The sequence below is a fragment of the Oncorhynchus nerka genome, linkage group LG20 (genome assembly GCF_034236695.1).
Source record: "Oncorhynchus nerka isolate Pitt River linkage group LG20, Oner_Uvic_2.0, whole genome shotgun sequence".
In the NCBI taxonomy this organism is placed as follows: domain Eukaryota; kingdom Metazoa; phylum Chordata; class Actinopteri; order Salmoniformes; family Salmonidae; genus Oncorhynchus; species Oncorhynchus nerka.
In genome coordinates, this window is record NC_088415.1 from 95,644,622 (window position 1) to 95,663,502 (window position 18,881).

Below are 18,881 nucleotides of genomic sequence, written 5' to 3' on the forward strand. Positions count from 1 at the left end.
CAGACAGATGTACTCCGAGCATGCGCTGACCAACTGGCAAGTGTCTTCACTGACATTTTCAACCTGTCCTTGACCAAGTCTGTAATACCAACATGTTTCATGTGCCCATGAACACCAAGGTAACCTGCCTATATGAATACCGACCCGTAGCACTCACATCTGTAGCCATGAAGTGCTTTGAAAGGCTGGTCATGTCTCACATAAACACCCACTCCAATTCACATACCACCCCAACAGATCCACAGATGATGCAGTCTCTATTGCACTCCACACTGCCCTTTCCCACCTGGACAAACGGAACACCTACGTAAGAATGCTATTCATTGACTACAGCTCAGCGTTCAACATCATAGTGCCCTCAAAGCTCATCACTAAGCTAAGGACCCTGGGACAAAACACCTCCCTCTGCAACTGGATCATGGACACCCTGACGGGCAACCCCAAGTGGTGAGGGTAGGCAACAACACATCTGCCACACTGATCCTCAACACAGGGGCCGCTCATGGGTGGTGCTCAGTCCCCTCCTGTACTTCCTGTTCACCCACGACTGCATGGCCAAGACAGCAACACCATCATTAAGTTTGCCAACGACACAAAAGTGGTAGGCCTGATTTTTTTTTTTTTTTTTTTTTTTTCACCTTTATTTAACCAGGTAGGCTAGTTGAGAACAAGTTCTCATTTGCAACTGCGACCTGGCCAAGATAAAGCATAGCAGTGTGAACAGACAACACAGAGTTACACATGGAGTAAACAATTAACAAGTCAATAACACAGTAGAAAAAAATGGGCAGTCTATATACAATGTGTGCAAAAGGCATGAGGAGGTAGGCGTATAATACAATTTTGCAGATTAACACTGGAGTGATAAATGATCAGATGGTCATGTACAGGTAGAGATATTGGTGTGCAAAAGAGCAGAAAAGTAAATAAATTAAAAACAGTATAAAAACAGTATGGGAATGAGGTAGGTGAAAATGGGTGGGCTATTTACCAATAGACTATGTACAGCTGCAGCGATCGGTTAGCTGCTCGGATAGCTGATGTTTGAAGTTGGTGAGGGAGATAAAAGTCTCCAACTTCAGCGATCACTGACAACGATGAGACATATAGGGAGGAGGTCAGAGACCTGGCTGTGTGGTGCCAGGACAACAACCTCTCCTCTCCCTCAATGTGATCAAGACAAAACAGATGATCGTGGACTACAGGAAAAAGGAGCACCGAGTACGTCCCCATTCTCATCAACGGGGCTGTAGTGGAGCAGGTTGAGAGCTTCAAGTTCCTTGATATCCACATCACCAATGAACTATCATGGTCCAAACACACCAAGACAGTTGTGAAGAGAACACGATAATGCCTGTTCCCCCTCAACAGATTGAAAAGATTTGGCATGGGTCCTCAGATCCTCAAACAGTTCTACAGCTGAACCATCGAGAGCATCCTGACTGGTTTCATCAATGCCTGGTATGGAAACTATTCAGCCAACCACAAGGCACTACAGAGGGTATTGTGTACGACCCAGTACATCTGGGGCCAAGCTTGCTGCCATCCAGGACCTCTATACCAGGCGGTGTCAGAGGAAGGCCCAGAAAATTGTCAAAGACTCCAGTCACCGAAGTCATAGACTGTTCTCTCTGCTACTGCACGGCAAGCAGCAACAGCTTCTACCCCCAAGCCATAAAACTGCTGAACAGCTAAATGGCCACCCAGACAATTTGCATTGCCCCTCCCTCTTTTACACTGCTGCTACTCTCTGTTATTATCTATGCATAGTCACTTTACTTCTACCTACATCTACATACTACCTCAACTACCTCGACTAACCGGATGCCCCCGCACATTGACTCTGTACCACCTGTATATAGCCTCGATACTGTTATCTGATTTTTGCTCTTCAATTATTTATTTTTATATTTTATTATTTATATTTATTTTCTTTTTTCTTTCTTCATTTTTTACTTCAGTTTATTTAGTAAATACTTTCTTAACACTGATTTTCCTTAACTGCACCTGTTGGTTAAGGGCTTGTCAGTCAGCATTTCACTGTGAGGTCTGCACCTGTTGGTTAAGGGCTTGTCAGTAAGCATTTCACTGTGAGGTCTACACCTGTTGGTTAAGGGCTTGTCAGTCAGCATTTCACTGTGAGGTCTACACCACCTGTTGGTTAAGGGCTTGTCAGTCAGCATTTCACTGTGAGGTCTACACCTGTTGGTTAAGGGCTTGTCAGTCAGCATTTCACTGTGAGGTCTACACCGGTTGGTTAAGGGCTTGTCAGTCAGCATTTCACAGTGAGGTCTACACCGGTTGGTTAAGGGCTTGTCAGTCAGCATTTCACTGTGAGGTCTACACCTGTTGGTTAAGGGCTTGTCAGTCAGCATTTCACTGTGAGGTCTACACCTGTTGGTTAAGGGCTTGTCAGTCAGCATTTCACTGTGAGGTCTACACCTGTTGGTTAAGGGCTTGTCAGTCAGCATTTCACTGTGAGGTCTACACCTGTTGGTTAAGGGCTTGTCAGTCAGCATTTCACTGTGAGGTCTACACCTGTTGGTTAAGGGCTTGTCAGTCAGCATTTCACTGTGAGGTCTACACCTGTTGGTTAAGGGCTTGTCAGTCAGCATTTCACTGTGAGGTCTACACCTGTTGGTTAAGGGCTTGTCAGTCAGTATTTCACTGTGAGGTCTACACCTGTTGGTTAAGGGCTTGTCAGTCAGCATTTCACTGTGAGGTCTACACCTGTTGGTTAAGGGCTTGTCAGTCAGCATTTCACTGTGAGGTCTACACCTGTTGGTTAAGGGCTTGTCAGTCAGCATTTCACTGTGAGGTCTACACCTGTTGGTTAAGGGCTTGTCAGTCAGCATTTCACTGTGAGGTCTACACCTGTTGGTTAAGGGCTTGTCAGTAAGCATTTCACTGTGAGGTCTACACCTGTTGGTTAAGCGCTTGTCAGTCAGCATTTCACTGTGAGGTCTACACCTGTTGGTTAAGGGCTTGTCAGTCAGCATTTCACTGTGAGGTCTACACCTGTTGGTTAAGGGCTTTTCAGTCAGCATTTCACAGTGAGGTCTACACCTGTTGGTTAAGGGCTTGTCAGTAAGCATTTCACTGTGAGGTCTACACCTGTTGGTTAAGGGCTTGTCAGTAAGCATTTCACTGTGAGGTCTACACCTGTTGGTTAAGGGCTTGTCAGTCAGCATTTCACTGTGAGGTCTACACCTGTTGGTTAAGGGCTTGTCAGTCAGCATTTCACTGTGAGGTCTACACCTGTTGGTTAAGGGCTTGTCAGTAAGCATTTCACTGTGAGGTCTACACCTGTTGGTTAAGGGCTTGTCAGTCAGCATTTCACAGTGAGGTCTACACCTGTTGGTTAAGGGCTTGTCAGTCAGCATTTCACTGTGAGGTCTACACCTGTTGGTTAAGGGCTTTTCAGTCAGCATTTCACTGTGAGGTCTACACCTGTTGTATTTGGTGCATGTGACAAAATACAATGTGATTTGATGTGTAGGCCAGTGATCCAAAAATCTAAATGTTAAATTCATGCCGTAACACAACAACATGTGGATTAAGTCAAGGGGTGTGAATTCATTCTGAATGCACCGTATGCTTTACTCTGACCATTTTTATCTCCATAATGCAACACTTTGAAAGGCTGTGGCCAACGATAGCGAACGACTTGACAAAAGTGATCCGCTCGAACGCGCCCACTGCTTCATACTTCCTGTCTACACTGTTTCTGCTTCCTACTTCCTGTCTACACTGTTTCTGCATTCTACTTCCGGTCTACACTGTTTCTGCTTCCTACTTCCTGTCTACACTGTTTCTGCTTCCTACTTCCTGTCTACACTGTTTCTGCTTCCTACTTCCTGTCTACACTGTTTCTACTTCCTACTTCCTGTCTACACTGTTTCTACTTCCTACTTCCTGTCTACACTGTTTCTACTTCCTACTTCCTGTCTACACTGTTTCTGCTTCCTACGCTGTTACATAATTAAATGGTGTTATAATTACAAACTTTTACGACTGTGTCTTAGGGCGAGCTATGTGTGTGTGTTGTAAGTCTAACAGTTTTGCTGTGTGTGTTTCAGGGTGACATCGGCAGGGCGGGGTCTGCAGGATATAGAGGAGATGAGGGCGCCCCCGGACCAGAGGTTGGGAAACTAATCAATCAATTTCTTTATCCATTCCGTCATCTAGTTAACACATGTATTTGTCTCACACACATTTATCACTAAGCTGGGAGTCTCATCACACATTTATCACTAAACTGGGAGTCTTATCACACCTGCATCACTAAGCTGGGAGTCTTATCACACATTTATCACTAAGCTGGGAGTCTTATCACACATTTATCACTAAGCTGGGAGTCTTATCACACATTTATCACTAAGCTGGGAGTCTCATCACACATTTATCACTAAGCTGGGAGTCTCATCACACCTGCATCACTAAGCTGGGAGTCTTATCACACCTGCATCACTAAGCTGGGAGTCTCATCACACCTGCATCACTAAGCTGGGAGTCTCATCACACATGAATCAAATCAAATCAAATCAAATGTATTTATAGAGCCCTTCTTACATCAGCTGATATCTCAAAGTGCTGTACAGAAACCCAGCCTAAAACCCCAAACAGCAAGCAATGCAGGTGTTGAAGCACGGTGGCTAGGAAAAACTCCCTAGAAAGGCGAAAACCTAGGAAGAAACCCAGAGAGGAACCAGGCTATGTGGGGTGGCCAGTCCTCTTCTGGCTGTGCCGGGTGGAGATTATAACAGAACATGGCCAAGATGTTCAAATGTTCATAAATGACCAGCATGGTCAAATAATAATAATCACAGGCAGAACAGTTGAAACTGGAGCAGCAGCACGGCCAGGTGGACTGGGGACAGCAAGGAGTCATCATGCCAGGTAGTCCTGAGGCATGGTCCTAGGGCTCAGGTCCTCCGAGAGAGAGAAAGAAAGAGAGAAAGAGAGAATTAAAGAGAGCATACTTAAAATCACACAGGACACCGGATAGGACAGGAGAAGTACTCCAGATATAATAAACTGACCCTAGCCCCCTGACACATAAACTACTGCAGCATAAATACTGGAGGCTGAGACAGGAGGGGTCAGGAGACACTGTGGCCCCACCGGATGATACCCCCGGACAGGGCCAAACAGGAAGGATATAACCCCACCCACTTTGCCAAAGCACAGCCCCCACACTACTAGAGGGATGGGATATCTTCAACCACCAACTTACCATCCTGAGACAAGGCCGAGTATAGCCCACAAAGATCTCCGCCACGGCACAACCCAAGGGGGAGCGCCAACCCAGACAGGAAGATCACATCAGTCACTCAACCCACTCAAGTGACACACCCCTCCTAGGGACTGCATGAAAGAGCACTAGTAAGCAGTGACTCAGCCCCTGTAATAGGGTTAGAGGCAGAGAATCCCAGTGGAAAGAGGGGAACCGGCCAGGCAGAGAGAGCAAGGGCAGTTCGTTGCTCCAGAGCCTTTCCGTTCACCTTCACACTCCTGGGCCAGACTGCACTCAATAATTTGACCCACTGAAGAGATGAGTCTTCAGTAAAGACTTAAAGGTTGAGACCGAGTTTGCGTCTCTCACATGGGTAGGCAGACCGTTCCATAAAAATGGAGCTCTATAGGAGAAATCCCTGCCTCCAGTTGTTTGCTTAGAAATTCTAGTGACAATTAGGAGGCCTGCGTCTTGTGACCGTAGCGTACGTGTAGGTATGTACGGCAGGACCAAATCAGAGAGATAGGTAGGACCAAGCCCATGTAATGCTTTATAGGTTAGCAGTAAAACCTTGAAATGAGCCCTTGCCTTGACAGGAAGCCAGTGTAGGGAGGCTAGCACTGGAGTAATATGATCACATTTTTTGGGGTTCTAGTCAGGATTCTAGCAGCCGTATTCAGCACTAACTGAAGTTTATTTAGTGCTTTATCCGGGTAGCCGGAAAGTAGAGCATTGCAGTAGTCTAACCTAGAAGTAACAAAAGCATGGATTCATTTTTCTGCATCATTTTTGGACAGAAAGTTTCAGATTTTTGCAATGTTAAATAGATGGAAAAAGCTGTCCTTGAAACAGTCTTGATATGTTCTTCAAAAGAGAGATCAGGGTCCAGAGTAACGCCGAGGTCCTTCACAGTTTTATTTGAGACGACTGTACAACCATTAAGATTAATTGTCAGATTCAACAGAAGATCTCTTTGTTTCTTGGGACCTAGAACAAGCATCTCTGTTTTGTCCGAGTTTAAAAGTAGAGCCGTTTGCAGCCGTCCACTTCCTTATGTCTGAAACACATGCTTCTAGCGAGGGCAATTTTGGGGCTTCACCATGTTTCATTGAAATGTACAGCTGTGTGTCATCCGCATAGCAGTGAAAGTTAACATTATGTTTTCAAATGACATCCCCAAGAGGTAAAATATGTAGTGAAAACAATATTGGTCCTAAAACGGAACGTTGAGGAACACCGAAATTTACAGTTGATTTGTCAGAGGACAAACCATTCACAGAGACAAACTGATATCTTTCCGACAGATAAGATCTAAACCAGGCCAGAACATGTCCGTGTAGACCAATTTGGGTTTCCAATCTCTCCAAAAGAATGTGGTGATCGATGGTATCAAAAGCAGCACTAAGGTCTAGGAGCACGAGGACAGATGCAGAGCCTCGGTCCGATGCCATTAAAAGGTCATTTACCACCTTCACAAGTGCCGTCTCAGTGCTATGATGGGGTCTAAAACCAGACTGAAGCATTTCGTATACATTGTTTGTCTTCAGGAAGGCAGTGAGTTGCTGCGCAAACAGCCTTTTCTAAAAAAATTGAGAAGAATGGGAGATTTGATATAAGCCGATAGTTTTTTATATTTTCTGGGTCAAGGTTTGGCTTTTTCAAGAGAGGCTTTATTACTGCCACTTTTAGTGAGTTTGGTACACATCCAGTGGATAGAGAGCCGTTTATTATGTTCAACATAGGAGGAACAAGCACAGGAAGCAGCTCTTTCAGTAGTTTAGTTGGAATAGGGTCCAGTTTGCAGCTTGAAGGTTTAGAGGCCATGATTATTTTCATCATTGTGTCAAGAGATATAGTACTAAAACACTTGCGTGTCTCCCTTGATCCTAGGTCCTGGTAGAGTTGTGCAGGCTCAGGACAACTGAGCATTGAAGGAATACGCAGATTTAAAGAGGAATCCATAATTTGCTTTCTAATAATCATTATCTTTTCCTCAAAGAAGTTCATGAATTTATCACTGCTGAAGTGAAACCATCCTCTCTTGGGGAATGCTGCTTTTTAGTTAGTTTTGCGACAGTATCAAAAAGGAATTTCGGATTGTTCTTATTTTTCCTCAATTAAGTTGGAAAAATAGGATGATTGAGCAGCAGTAAGGGCTCTTCGATACTGCACGGTACCGTCCTTCCAAGCTAGTCGGAAGACTTCCAGTTTGGTGTAGCAGCAGTAAGTGCTCTTCGATACTGCACGGTACCGTCCTTCCAAGCTAGTCGGAAGACTTCCAGTTTGGTGTAGCAGCAGGGAGGGCTCTTCGATACTGCACGGTACTGTCTTTCCAAGCTAGTCGGAAGACTTCCAGTTTGGTGTGGCGCCATTTCCGTTCCAATTTTCTGGCAGCTTGCTTCAGAGCTCGGGCATCACTAAGCTGGGAGTCTTTCAGGTTTTGTCATCTTATTTTCCAACCAGTGTGCCGTGCACCAGGTGGATATTTTGATATTGATAAAGGTTTCTGGCTAAATTATGTCAAAGGTCAAGTGGTCAGGAAGTCTTCCTCCGTTAACATCTGAACTTCATTTCTCATGTTCCCGCTCTGATTTCCTATCTGTCTAAACTACATTTCCCTTCTCTCTCTTATCTAAACTACCTTTCCCAACTCTTTCTTATCTAAACTACATTTCCCACCTCTCTCTTATCTAAAATACATTTCCCATCTCTTTCTTATTATCTAAACTACATTTCCCATCTCTCGCTTATCTAAACTCCATTTCCCAGGGCCCCAAAGGACCAAGAGGAATCAAAGGAGCTCCTGGAGACAGAGGCCAGATCGGAAATAGGGTGAGAGGGCGAGAGAGAGAACATTTGGGGGGAGGGGAAAGAAAATAAGATAGAGGGATGGCTGAAGTGTTCTGTTTCTTCTGTTTCAGGGAGAAGATGGGGCACCAGGAAATGGAACTGAAGGTTGCCATGGTTTCCAGGTACAGTTGTGTTACGTCTGAGGTATTGTTGTTTGGGTTCATTGTAGTGTTTGTGTGTGTGTGTGTGTGTGTGTGTGTGTGTGTGTGTGTGTGTGTGTGTGTGTGTGTGTGTGTGTGTGTGTGTGTGTGCGTATGCGTGCGTGCGTGCGTGTGTGTGTGTGTGCGTATGCGTGCGTGCGTGCGTATGCGTGCGTGCGTGCGCGTGTGTGTGTGTGTGTGTGTGTGTGTGTGTGTGTGTGTGTGTGTGTGTGTGTGTGTGTGTGTGTGCGTGTGTGTGCTGTCTGCCGTCTACCGTGTCTCACACATCCCTCTCCTCTCTCAGGGTTACCCCGGCCCACGAGGGGGCATTGGAGAGCCGGTGAGTTCACCTTTCACCTCAGAATCAGCCCCAAGGCAGTCTCTCACACTATATCACACTATCATAGTACCGTAGCGAGTTAGGTCGATAGCCTAGCCAGAACTCCAACCTGGGTCTCTCTGGTTCAGAGGCAAGGACTCTATCCACAGTCCCAAGACACTGAACTTTGTAAGTAGCATACCACCCTGCATCCCAATGCTGCCTTGCCTCTGAAACTAAACAGGGTCGGTCCTGGTCGGTCCCTGGATGGGAGACCAGATGCTGCTGGAAGTGGTGTTGGAGGGCCAGTAGGTTTAAATAGGAATATCCCAGGGTAGTGACTGCGGACATTGTCCTGTGTAGGGTGCTGTCTTTCAGGATGGGACGTTAAACGGGTGGCCTGACTCTCTGTGGTCACTAAAGATCCCATGTCACTGATCATAAGATAAGTGGTGGTGTTAACCCCGGTGTCCTGACTAAATTCCCAATCTGGTCCTCATACCACCACGGTCACACACAGGAAACACTACTCTACCCTGGTATAGGATGTATAACAGTAGTCCTACAGAACATTAACAGTACCACAGTACCAGGATGTAATGCCAGGAATGGATCCTATTCAACTCAGTGCCAGATGAATTGAGAAGAGCTTACTGAGCACTTTAGATGTGAAAAACATGGCAGGCTTAAACACCATGACATTTCAATTTTTGAGTTTTAACCTCAAATCAGTCATGATGACTAGTGTTACTGTAACTGTTTCCCAGACTGTGAATTACTTTTAGAGTAGATGTATTCATCTGGGTTCATCTGGGTTTTAGAGTAGATGTATTCATCTGGGTTCATCTGGGTTTTAGAGGAGATGTATTCATCTGGGTTCATCTGGGTTTTAGAGTAGATGTATTCATCTGGGTTTATCTGGGTTTTAGAGTAGATGTATTCATCTGGGTTTATCTGGGTTTTAGAGTAGATGTATTCATCTGGGTTCATCTGGGTTTCAGAGTAGATGTATTCATCTGGGTTTTAGAGGAGATGTATTCATCTGGGTTCATCTGGGTTTTAGAGTAGATGTATTCATCTGGGTATAGGGAATAGAGAGCCATTTGACCAGGCCTATATCATGACTATATAGGGAATAGAGAGCCATTTAAGATACAGTCCTTCTTTATCCGAGACATGACGATTTGCCAGTTGTATTTGGTCTGGTTCGCCCAATGTCTGATTCATCAATAGATTTCCATGACAACTGTCTCTGACCCCTGACCTGTGACCTTCAGGGCGGGAAGGGAACCCCGGGACCCAAAGGAGATGACGGAGAGCCTGGAAACCCTGGCCTGGACGTGAGTCACACCGTCTCTATCTGTCTCTCTAGCCCTCTATATCTGTCTCTCTATCCCTCTCTATCTGTCTGTCTATCCCTCTCTATCTGTCTCTCTATCCCTCTCAATCTGTCTCTCTAGCCCTCTATATCTGTCTCTCTATCCCTCTCTATCTGTCTCTCTAGCCCTCTATATCTGTCTCTCTATCCCTCTCTATCTGTCTGTCTATCCCTCTCTATCTGTCTCTCTATCCCTCTCAATCTGTCTCTCTATCCCTCTCTATCTGTCTCTCTATCCCTCTCTATCTGTCTCTCTATCCCTCTCTATCTGTCTCTCTATCCCTCTCTATCTGTCTCTCTATCCCTCTCTATCTGTCTCTCTATCCCTCTCTATCTGTCTCTCTATCCCTCTCTATCTGTCTTTCTAGCCCTCTCTATCTGTCTCTCTATCCCTCTCTATCTGTCTCTCTATCCCTCTCTATCTGTCTCTCTATCCCTCTCTATCTGTCTCTCTATCCCTGTATATCTCTCTCTCTATCCCTCTCTATCTGTCTCTCTATCCCTCTCTATCTGTCTCTCTATCCCTGTATATCTCTCTCTATCCCTCTCTATCTGTCTCTCTATCCCTCTCTATCTGTCTCTCTATCCCTGTATATCTCTCTCTCTATCCCTCTCTATCTGTCTCTCTATCCCTCTCTATCTGTCTCTATCCCTCTCTATCTGTCTCTCTATCCCTCTCTATCTGTCTCTCTATCCCTCTCTATCTGTCTTTCTAGCCCTCTCTATCTGTCTCTCTATCCCTCTCTATCTGTCTCTCTATCCCTCTCTAGCTGTCTCTCTATCCCTCTCTATCTGTCTCCTCCTTCTCCCTCTCCTTCTTCTCCCCTCCTTCTCTTTCCCTCCCCAGTCTCTCCCTCCTTTTTCTTTCCCTTCACAATCTCTCCCTCCCTTTTCTCTCCCTCCCCAGTCTCTCCCTCCCTTTTCTCTCCCTCCCCAGTCTCTCCCTCCCTTTTCTCTCCCTCCCCAGTCTCTCCCTCCCTTTTCTCTCCCTCTATCTTTCAGTCTTGCAGCTGGTAACACTTTATGTTCTGGACGCAGTGTGTGTGTGTGTGTGTGTGTGTGTGTGTGTGTGTGTGTGTGTGTGTGTGTGTGTGTGTATTAAAAGCTGTGAGCTGCTGCAGCTGTGTATGTGTCATTGTCATGGATACCAGGAAATGAGGGGAGAGTATGTGGGAAGCTCATTTCTCTTGTTGAGCCCCAGTAATGTGTTATAGTCCCAGTGATGTGTTATAGTCCCAGTGATGTATTATAGTCCCAGTCCCAGTGATGTGTTATAGTCCCAGGGATGTGTTATAGTCCCAGTGATGTGTTATAGTAGTCCCAGTGATGTGTTATAGTCCCAGTGATGTGTTATAGTCCCAGTCCCAGTGATGTGTTATAGTCCCAGGGATGTGTTATAGTCCCAGTGATGTGTTATAGTCCCAGTGATGTGTTATAGTCCTAGTGGTGTGTTATAGTCCCAGTGATGTGTTATAGTCCCAGTGATGTGTTATAGTCCCAGTCCCAGTGATGTGTTATAGTCCCAGTGATGTGTTATAGTCCCAGTGATGTGTTATAGTCCTAGTGGTGTGTTATAGTCCCAGTGATGTGTTATAGTCCCAGTGGTGTGTTATAGTCCCAGTCCCAGTGATGTGTTATAGTCCCAGTGATGTGTTATAGTCCCAGTGATGTATTATAGTCCCAGTCCCAGTGATGTGTTATAGTCCCAGGGATGTGTTATAGTCCCAGTGATGTGTTATAGTAGTCCCAGTGATGTGTTATAGTCCCAGTGATGTGTTATAGTCCCAGTCCCAGGGATGTGTTATAGTCCCAGTGATGTGTTATAGTCCCAGTGATGTGTTATAGTCCTAGTGGTGTGTTATAGTCCCAGTGATGTGTTATAGTCCCAGTGGTGTGTTATAGTCCCAGTCCCAGTGATGTGTTATAGTCCCAGTGATGTGTTATAGTCCCAGTGATGTGTTATAGTCCCAGTGATGTGTTATAGTTCCCAGTGATGTTATAGTCCCAGTCCCAGTGATGTCCCAGTTATAGTCCCAGTGATGTGTTATAGTCCCAGTCCCAGTGATGTGTTATAGTCCCAGGGATGTGTTATAGTCCCAGTGATGTGTTATAGTCCCAGTGATGTGTTATAGTCCTAGTGGTGTGTTATAGTCCCAGTGATGTGTTATAGTCCCAGTGATGTGTTATAGTCCCAGTCCCAGTGATGTGTTATAGTCCCAGGGATGTGTTATAGTCCCAGTTATAGTCCCAGTGGTGTGTTATAGTCCCAGTCCCAGTGATGTGTTATAGTCCCAGTGATGTGTTATAGTCCCAGTGATGTGTTATAGTCCCAGTGGTGTGTTATAGTCCCAGTGATGTGTTATAGTCCCAGTATAGTCCCAGTGATGTGTTATAGTCCCAGTCCCAGTGATGTGTTATAGTCCCAGTGATGTGTTATAGTCCCAGTGATGTGTTATAGTCCCAGTGATGTGTTATAGTCCCAGTTGTGTTATAGTCCCAGTGATGTGTTATAGTCCCAGTCCCAGTGATGTGTTATAGTCCCAGTGATGTGTTATAGTCCCAGTGATGTGTTATAGTCCCAGTGATCCCAGTAAGTGTTATAGTCCCAGTGATGTGTTATAGTCCCAGTGATGTGTTATAGTCCCAGTCCCAGTATGTGTTATAGTCCCAGTGATGTGTTATAGTCCCAGTGATGTGTTATAGTCCCAGTGGTGTGTTATAGTCCCAGTGATGTGTTATAGTCCCAGTGATGTGTTATAGTCCCAGTGGAATGTGTTATAGTCCCAGTGGTGTGTTATAGTCCCAGTGATGTGTTATAGTCCCAGTGGTGTGTTATAGTCCCAGTGATGTGTTATAGTCCCAGTGATAGTCCCAGTGATGTGTTATAGTCCCAGTGATGTGTTATAGTCCCAGTGATGTGTTATAGTCCCAGTGATGTGTTATAGTCCCAGTGATGTGTTATAGTCCCAGTGATGTGTTATAGTCCCAGTGGTGTGTTATAGTCCCAGTGATGTGTTATAGTCCCAGTCCCAGTGATGTGTTATAGTCCCAGTGATGTGTTATAGTCCCAGTGATGTGTTATAGTCCCAGTGATGTGTTAGTCCCAGTGATGTGTTATAGTCCCAGTGATGTGTTATAGTCCCAGTGATGTGTTATAGTCCCAGTGATGTGTTATAGTCCCAGTGATGTGTTATAGTCCCAGTGATGTGTTATAGTCCCAGTCCCAGTGATGTGTTATAGTCCCAGTGATGTGTTATAGTCCCAGTCCCTGTGATGTGTTATAGTCCCAGTGATGTGTTATAGTCCCAGTGATGTGTTATAGTCCCAGTGATGTGTTATAGTCCCAGTGGTGTGTTATAGTCCCAGTGATGTGTTATAGTCCCAGTGATGTGTTATAGTCCCAGTCCCAGTGATGTGTTATAGTCCCAGTGATGTGTTATAGTCCCAGTGATGTGTTATAGTCCCAGTGATGTGTTATAGTCCCAGTCCCAGTGATGTGTTATAGTCCCAGTGATGTGTTATAGTCCCAGTGGTTATAGTCCCAGTGATAGTCCCAGTTGATGTGTATAGTCCCAGTGATGTGTTATAGTCCCAGTGATGTGTTATAGTCCCAGTGATGTGTTATAGTCCCAGTCCCATGTGATGTGTTATAGTCCCAGTGGTGTGTTATAGTCCCAGTCCCAGTGATGTGTTATAGTCCCAGTGATGTGTTATAGTCCCAGTGTGATGTGTTATAGTCCCAGTGGATGTGTTATATAGTCCCAGTGATGTGTCCCAGTGATGTGTTATAGTCCCAGTGATGTGTTATAGTCCCAGTGATGTGTTATAGTCCCAGTGATGTGTTATAGTCCCAGTGATGTGTTATCCCAGTGATGTGTTATAGTCCCAGTGATGTGTTATAGTCCCAGTGATGTGTTATAGTCCCAGTGATGTGTTATAGTCCCAGTGATGTGTTATAGTCCCAGTCCCAGTATCTGTTATAGTCCCAGTGATGTGTTATAGTCCCAGTGATGTGTTATAGTCCCAGTGATGTGTTATAGTCCCAGTCCCAGTGTGTGTTATAGTCCCAGTGATGTGTTATAGTCCCAGTGATGTGTTATAGTCCCAGTGATGTGTTATAGTCCCAGTGATGTGTTATAGTCCCAGTGGTGTGTTATAGTCCCAGTCCCAGATGTGTTATAGTCCCAGTGATAGTCCCAGTTATATAGTCCCAGTGGTGTGTTATAGTCCCAGTTATAGTCCCAGTGATGTGTTATAGTCCCAGTGATGTGTTATAGTCCCAGTGATGTGTTATAGTCCCAGTGATAGTCCCAGTTATAGTCCCAGTGATGTGTTATAGTCCCAGTGATGTGTTATAGTCCCAGTGATGTGTTATAGTCCCAGTGATGTGTTATAGTCCCAGTGATGTGTTATAGTCCCAGTGGTGTGTTATAGTCATGTTATAGTCCCAGTCCCAGTGATGTGTTATAGTCCCAGTGATGTGTTATAGTCCCAGTGATGTGTTATAGTCCCAGTGAATTATAGTCCCAGTGATGTATAGTCCCAGTGATGTGTTATAGTCCCAGTGATGTGTTATAGTCCCAGTGATGTGTTATAGTCCCAGTGATGTGTGTAGTCCCAGTAGTGTTATAGTCCCAGTGATGTGTTATAGTCCCAGTGGTGTGTTATAGTCCCAGTAATGTGTTATAGTCCCAGTGATGTGTTATAGTCCCAGTGATGTGTTATAGTCCCAGTCCCAGTGATGTGTTATAGTCCCAGTGATGTGTTATAGTCCCAGTGATGTGTTATAGTCCCAGTGATGTGTTATAGTCCCAGTGATGTGTTATAGTCCCAGTGATGTGTTATAGTCCCAGTGATGTGTTATAGTCCCAGTCCCAGTGATGTGTTATAGTCCCAGTGATGTGTTATAGTCCCAGTGATGTGTTATAGTCCCAGTGATGTGTTATAGTCCCAGTGATGTGTTATAGTCCCAGTGTGTTATAGTCCCAGTGATGTGTTATAGTCCCAGTGTTATAGTCCCAGTGATGTGTTATAGTCCCAGTGATGTGTTATAGTCCCAGTCCCAGTGGTGTGTTATAGTCCCAGTGATGTGTTATAGTCCCAGTGGTGTGTTATAGTCCCAGTGATGTGTTATAGTCCCAGTGATGTGTTATAGTCCCAGTGATGTGTTATAGTCCCAGTGATGTGTTATAGTCCCAGTGGTGTGTTATAGTCCCAGTGATGTGTTATAGTCCCAGTGTATCCCAGTGTGTTATAGTCCCAGTGATGTGTTATAGTCCCAGTGATGTGTTATAGTCCCAGTCCCAGTATTGTGTTATAGTCCCAGTGATGTGTTATAGTCCCAGTGATGTGTTATAGTCCCAGTCCCAGTAGTGTGTTATAGTCCCAGTGATGTGTTATAGTCCCAGTCCCTGTGATGTGTTATAGTCCCAGTGATGTGTTATAGTCCCAGTGATGTGTTATAGTCCCAGTCCCAGTGGTGTGTTATAGTCCCAGTGATGTGTTATAGTCCCAGTCCCAGTATTGTGTTATAGTCCCAGTGATGTGTTATAGTCCCAGTGATGTGTTATAGTCCCAGTCCCAGTAGTGTGTTATAGTCCCAGTGATGTGTTATAGTCCCAGTATAGTCCCAGTGATGTTATAGTCCCAGTCCCAGTATTGTCCCAGTCCCAGTGATGTGTTATAGTCCCAGTGATGTGTTATAGTCCCAGTCCCAGTATGTGTTATAGTCCCAGTGATGTGTTATAGTCCCAGTGATGTCCAGTCATATAGTCCCAGTCCCAGTGATGTGTTATAGTCCCAGTGATGTGTTATAGTCCCAGTGATGTGTTATAGTCCCAGTCCCATGATGTCCCAGTTATAGTCCCAGTGATGTTATAGTCCCAGTATGTGTTATAGTCCCAGTGATGTGTTATAGTCCCAGTGTTATAGTCCCAGTGATGTGTTATAGTCCCAGTAATGTGTTATAGTCCCAGTGATGTGTTATAGTCCCAGTCCCAGTGATGTGTTATAGTCCCAGTGATGTGTTATAGTCCCAGTCCCAGTATTGTGTTATAGTCCCAGTAATGTGTTATAGTCCCAGTGATGTGTTATAGTCCCAGTCCCAGTGATGTGTTATAGTCCCAGTGATGTGTTATAGTCCCAGTGATGTGTTATAGTCCCAGTCCCATGTGTTATAGTCCCAGTAGTGATGTGTTATAGTCCCAGTGATGTGTTATAGTCCCAGTGATGTGTTATAGTCCCAGTCCCAGTGATGTGTTATAGTCCCAGTATTGTGTTATAGTCCCAGTGATGTGTTATAGTCCCAGTATGTGTTATAGTCCCAGTGATATAGTCCCAGTGATGTGTTATAGTCCCAGTGATGTGTTATAGTCCCAGTCCCAGTGATGTGTTATAGTCCCAGTTATGTTATAGTCCCAGTGATGTGTTATAGTCCCAGTCCCAGTGATGTTATAGTCCCAGTAATGTGTTATAGTCCCAGTGATGTGTTATAGTCCCAGTGATGTGTTATAGTCCCAGTCCCAGATGTGTTATCCCAGTCCCAGTGATGTGTTATAGTCCCAGTGATGTGTTTATAGTCCCAGTGATGTGTTATAGTCCCAGTGATGTGTTATAGTCCCAGTGATGTGTTATAGTCCCAGTAATGTGTTATAGTCCCAGTGATGTGTTATAGTCCCAGTGATGTGTTATAGTCCCAGTGATGTGTTATAGTCCCAGTGGTGTGTTATAGTCCCAGTGATGTGTTATAGTCCCAGTGATGTGTTATAGTCCCAGTCCCAGTGATGTGTTATAGTCCCAGTGTGTTATAGTCCCAGTGATATTATAGTCCCAGTGATGTGTTATAGTCCCAGTGATGTGTTATAGTCCCAGTCCCAGTAATGTGTTATAGTCCCAGTGATGTGTTATAGTCCCAGTAATGTGTTATAGTCCCAGTGATGTGTTATAGTCCCAGTAATGTGTTATAGTCCCAGTGATGTGTTATAGTCCCAGTGATGTGTTATAGTCCCAGTCCCAGTGTGTTATAGTCCCAGTGATGTGTTATAGTCCCAGTGATGTGTTATAGTCCCAGTGATGTGTTATAGTCCCAGGGATGTGTTATGTCCCAGTTATAGTCCCAGTGATGTGTTATAGTCCCAGTGTGATGTGTTATAGTCCCAGTGATGTGTTATAGTCCCAGTGATGTGTTATAGTCCCAGTGATGTGTTATAGTCCCAGTGATGATGTTATAGTCCCAGTGATGTGTTATAGTCCCAGTGATGTGTTATAGTCCCAGTCCCAGTAGTGTGTTATAGTCCCAGTGATGTGTTATAGTCCCAGTCCCTGTGATGTGTTATAGTCCCAGTGATGTGTTATAGTCCCAGTCCCAGTATTGTGTTATAGTCCCAGTTATGTGTTATAGTCCCAGTGATGTGTTATAGTCCCAGTGATGTGTTATAGTCCCAGTGATGTGTTATAGTCCCAGTGATGTGTTATAGTCCCAGTGATGTGTTATAGTCCCAGTGATGTGTTATAGTCCCAGTGATGTGTTATAGTCCCAGTGATGTGTTATAGTCCCAGTGATGTGTTATAGTCCCAGTGATGTGTTATAGTCCCAGTGATGTGTTATAGTCCCAGTGATGTGTTATAGTCCCAGTGGTGTGTTATAGTCCCAGTGATGTGTTATAGTCCCAGTCCCAGTGATGTGTTATAGTCCCAGTGGTGTGTTATAGTCCCAGTGATGTGTTATAGTCCCAGTGATGTGTTATAGTCCCAGTGGTGTGTTATAGTCCCAGTGATGTGTTATAGTCCCAGTGATGTGTTATAGTCCCAGTGATGTGTTATAGTCCCAGTGATGTGTTATAGTCCCAGTGATGTGTTATAGTCCCAGTGATGTGTTATAGTCCCAGTGGTGTGTTATAGTCCCAGTGATGTTATAGTCCCATAGTCCCAGTGTGTTATAGTTATAGTCCCAGTGATGTGTTATAGTCCCAGTAATGTGTTATAGTCCCAGTGATGTGTTATAGTCCCAGTGATGTGTTTATAGTCCCAGTGATGTGTTATAGTCCCAGTGATGTGTTATAGTCCCAGTGATGTGTTATAGTCCCAGTGGATGTTATAGTCCCAGTGATGTGTCCCAGTGATGTATAGTCCCAGTGATGTGTTATAGTCCCAGTGATGTGTTATAGTCCTAGTGGTGTGTTATAGTCCCAGTGATGTGTTATAGTCCCAGTGATGTGTTATAGTCCCAGTCCCAGTGATGTGTTATAGTCCCAGTGATGTGTTATAGTCCCAGTGATGTGTTATAGTCCCAGTGATGTGTTATAGTCCCAGTAATGTGTTATAGTCCCAGTGATGTGTTATAGTCCCAGTGATGTGTTATAGTCCCAGTGATGTGTTATAGTCCCAGTGATGTGTTATAGTCCCAGTGATGTGTTATAGTCCCAGTGATGTGTTATAGTCCCAGTGATGTGTTATAGTCCCAGTGATGTGTTATAGTCCCAGTGATGTGTTATAGTCCCAGTGATGTGTTATAGTCCCAGTCCCAGTGATGTGTTATAGTCCCAGTAATGTGTTATAGTCCCAGTGATGTGTTATAGTCCCAGTCCCAGTGATGTGTTATAGTCCCAGTGATGTGTTATAGTCCCAGTGATGTGTTATAGTCCCAGTGATGTGTTATAGTCCCAGTGATGTGTTATAGTCCCAGTCCCAGTGATGTGTTATAGTCCCAGTGATGTGTTATAGTCCCAGTCCCAGTATTGTGTTATAGTCCCAGTGATGTGTAGTGATGTGTTATAGTCCCAGTGATGTTTATAGTCCCAGTCCCAGATGTGTTATAGTCCCAGTGATGTGTTATAGTCCCAGTCCCAGTGATGTGTTATAGTCCCAGTGATGTGTTATAGTCCCAGTGATGTGTTATAGTCCCAGTGATGTGTTATAGTCCCAGTAATGTGTTATAGTCCCAGTGATGTGTTATAGTCC

General features: G+C 44.7%; 1 pseudogene; it reads left to right on the forward strand.

Moving 5' to 3' along the window:
• The window catches only part of LOC115127804 (collagen alpha-1(VI) chain-like), a 91,151-nt pseudogene that overhangs the window by 43,295 nt on the left and 28,975 nt on the right, over positions 1 to 18,881 (forward strand).